A 4,498-nucleotide genomic window follows, 5' to 3' on the forward strand; every position below is an offset into this window, starting at 1 on the left:
ATGCACTCAATGTTTTCCTTAGTTAACTCATGCATTTTTAAAATCAATTCAGCATGTTGTTTAGCATCAAAATTAACCTTCTCCGAAGATGGAAGAGGCAACAAATCAATAGGTGCACGAGGTAGGAAACCATACACAACTTCAAAAGGGCTCATCTTAGTAGTAGAATGCAATGAACGATTATAAGCAAATTCAATATGAGGCAAGCATTCCTCCCACATTTTCTTATTATTCTTCAAAACAGCCCTAAGCATAGTAGACAACGTTCTATTGACTACTTCAGTTTGTCCATCAGTTTGGGGGTGACAAGTAGTACTAAAAAGCAGTTTAGTCCCCAACTTAGCCCATAAACATCTCCAAAAGTGGCTAAGAAATTTAGTATCACGATCTGAAACAATAGTATTTGGCACACCATGCAAGCGAATAATTTCACGAAAGAACAAATCAGCAACATTAACAGCATCATCGCTTTTATGACATGGTATAAAGTGTGCCATTTTCGAGAATCTATCCACGACAACAAATATGCTATCCCTCCCCTTCTTTGTTCGAGGTAAACCTAAAACAAAGTCCATAGATATATCCTCCCAAGTGATAGAGGCAAAGGTGTCCCGTCTTTCGATGAGATGGTGGATTTCGCTTTGGTGGAAGTCGACTTTGACGATCCGACTACGAACGTGTGAGGACGTCGCGCCTTAGCAATCGCTAAACCAACTCCGAGAGGTTATTGACCACGCCGGAGCACGATCAACCTGACCACGAGGGTCTGTTTCCTGCGAGCAAACGAAGAACAAGCAAGAAACTAAGATTGCAATCTGGATATTGCGAATATAAGATGAAAGCTTTATTGATCAAGGTGGGGTTCTGTGACGCCTTTGTCTGGTCGTTGAACACAAACGAAGTACGCGAAGTTGCAGCTATGGCGAACTTTTAATCTAAACAAAACCCAAAGTCTAAACGATGCCCTAAGGGCTGTATATATGGAGGAAGAGGGGGGGGGGGGAATTTCGTGGCCCTTGGTGGAGGGGTCCGAAATCAACCCTATCGCTTGTTTCCCCACACATACGGACTCTAAAAATAGCCTATACTTATGTATTTCGAAATTACATGGGCCTAGCCAAATAATAAGGTGACGCAGCACCTAAAATAGCCTCGGGACAAAATTTATGAAGTGGCATCTTGTATATTTCGTCCAAGGCTTCATACACCCATTATGGTGGCTTCAAAGTCCTGAAATCATCACTTGTAACTCCGTTCTTGTTCCCCTTGCGCATGCCATCATCTCCATGCTTGTTCTTGCTCCAATGTTCATCCTTCTCCAAGCTAGGCCCTTCATTTGTAAGCAAAACAAATGTATCCAATTTAGGCAGCATCATATTCTCATGAACATTAGAATCATTACCAAGAAACGAAAGTACCTGGTAACTTAGTTGGCATGCACGAGCTCTAGTAATTGGTCCACTATGTATAGCAGCAGGGGCTGTGGGTGTAACAATTGTATTGATGTCCTCATCATCCTCCCCTTCTTGAAATGAAGTCGTCCTCGACGGAAGTTCATCTTCCTCACCCAAATAAGGCTTCAAATCTGCAATGTTAAAAGTGGGACTAACCCCAAAATCTGCAGGCAGCTCAAGTTTATATGCATTATCATTTATTTTCTCTAACACCTTCAAGGGACCATCAGCACGTGGCATTAACTTTGATTTGCGCAAATCAGGAAATCTATCCTTACGCAAATGTAACCAAACAAGATCTCCAGGTGCAAACACAACATGTTTTCTACCCTTATCTCCAGCAAGTTTATATTTAGCATTCATACGCTCAATGTTTTCCTTAGTTAACTCATGCATTTTTAAAATCAATTCAGCACGTTGTTTAGCATCAAAATTAACCTTCTCCGAAGATGGAAGAGGCAACAAATCAATAGGTGCACGAGGTAGGAAACCATACACAACTTCAAAAGGGCACATCTTAGTAGTAGAATGCAATGAACGATTATAAGCAAATTCAATATGAGGCAAGCATTCCTCCCACATTTTCTTATTATTCTTCAAAACAGCCCTAAGCATAGTAGACAACGTTCTATTGACTACTTCAGTTTGTCCATCAGTTTGGGGGTGACAAGTAGTACTAAAAAGCAGTTTAGTCCCCAACTTAGCCCATAAACATCTCCAAAAGTGGCTAAGAAATTTAGTATCACGATCTGAAACAATAGTATTTTGCACACCATGCAAGCGAATAATTTCACGAAAGAACAAATCAACAACATTAACAGCATCATCGCTTTTATGACATGGTATAAAGTGTGCCATTTTCGAGAATCTATCCACGACAACAAATATGCTATCCCTCCCCTTCTTTGTTCGAGGTAAACCTAAAACAAAGTCCATAGATATATCCTCCCAAGGAACACTAGGTACAGGCAAAGGCATATATAAACCATGAGGATTGAGTCGTGACTTAGCTTTTTGACATGTAGTGCAGCGAGCAATAAAACGCTCAACATCCCGTCTCATCTTTGGCCAAAAGAAATGTGTAGCAAGTACGTCCTCCGTCTTCTTAATGCCAAAGTGTCCCATTAATCCTCCTCCATGCGCCTCCTGCAACAACAAAAGACGAACGGAGCTAGCTGGAATGCATAGCTTGTTAGCACGAAACACAAATCCATCGTTAACAAGAAACTTGTTCCACATTCTTCCTTCTTTACAATTCTGCATTACATCTTTAAAATCAGCATCATGCACATATTGATCTTTGATGGTCTCCAAACCAAATATTTTGAAGTCAAGTTGTGAAAGCATAGTATAGCGACGAGACAATGCATCAGCAATAACATTTTCTTTTCCATTCTTGTGTTTAATGACATAAGGGAAAGTCTCAATGAATTCAACCCATTTAGCATGTCTACGATTCAGTTTAGCTTGACTTTTAATATGTTTCAAAGATTCATGATCAGAATGTATAACAAATTCTTTGGGCCATAAATAATGTTTCCATGTTTCTAAAGTCCGAACAAGAGCATATAATTCTTTATCATAAGTAGAATAATTCAGACTAGGCCCACTCAATTTTTCAGAAAAGTATGCAACAGGTTTGCCATCTTGTAATAACACACCTCCTAATCCAATTCCACTAGCATCACATTCAAGCTCAAAAGTCTTATTAAAATCAGGAAGTTGGAGTAAAGGAGCATGTGTCAACTTATCTTTCAATACCGTAAAGGCTTCTTCCTGTGCGGTACCCCAAAGAAAAGGCACATCTTTCTTTGTAAGCTCATTAAGAGGTGCAGCAATGGTGCTGAAATCTCTCACAAAACGCCTATAGAATCCAGCGAGGCCAAGAAAACTCCTCACTTGTGTGACCGTTTTGGGCTGCGGCCAACTCTCAATAGCTTCAATCTTGGCTTTATCAACTTCAATTCCCTGTGGAGTAACAACATAGCCAAGAAAAGATACTCGGTCGGTGCAAAAGGTGCACTTCCCAAGGTTACCAAACAAACGTGCATCACGTAGAGCAATAAAAACAGCACGTAAATGTTCCAAATGTTCTTCCAAAGATCTGCTATAAATCAATATGTCATCAAAGTAAACTACCACAAATCGTCCAATGAAAGCACGTAAAACTTCGTTCATTAATCTCATGAAAGTACTAGGTGCATTAGTTAACCCAAAAGGCATGACTAACCACTCATATAATCCAAACTTAGTTTTAAATGCTGTTTTCCATTCATCTCCCAATTTCATACGAATTTGATGGTATCCACTACGCAAATCAACTTTGGAGAATATTGTAGAGCCACTCAATTCATCAAGCATATCATCTAGTGATGAGGACATCAATACAATTGTTACACCCACAGCCCCTGCTGCTATACATACTGGACCAATTACTAGAGCTCGTGCACGCCAACTAAATTACCAGGTACTTTCGTTTCTTGGTAATGATTCTAATGTTCATGAGAATATGATGCTGCCTAAATTGGATACATTTGTTTTGCTTACAAATGAAGGGCCTAGCTTGGAGAAGGATGAACATTGAAGCAAGAACAAGCATGGAGATGATGGCATGCGCAAGGGGAACAAGAACGGAGTTACAAGTGATGATTTCAGGACTTTGAAGCCACCATAATGGGTGCATGAAGCCTTGGACGAAATATACAAGATGCCACTTCCTAAATTTCGTCCCGAGGCTATTTTAGGTGCTGCGTCACCTTATTATTGGGCCAGACCCATGTAATTTCGAAATACATAAGTATAGGCTATTTTTAGAGTCCGTATGTGTGGGGAAACAAGAGATAGGGTTGATTTCGGACCCCTCCACCAAGGGCCACGAAATTCCCCCCTCTTCCTCCATATATACAGCCCTTAGGGCATCGTTTAGACTTTGGGTTTTGTTTAGATTAAAAGTTCGCCATAGCTGCAACTTCGCGTACTTCGTTTGTGTTCAACGACCAGACAAAGGCGTCACAGAACCCCACCTTGATCAATAAAGCTTTCAT

The sequence above is a fragment of the Triticum dicoccoides genome, chromosome 7B (genome assembly GCF_002162155.2).
Source record: "Triticum dicoccoides isolate Atlit2015 ecotype Zavitan chromosome 7B, WEW_v2.0, whole genome shotgun sequence".
Lineage (NCBI taxonomy): Eukaryota > Viridiplantae > Streptophyta > Magnoliopsida > Poales > Poaceae > Triticum > Triticum dicoccoides.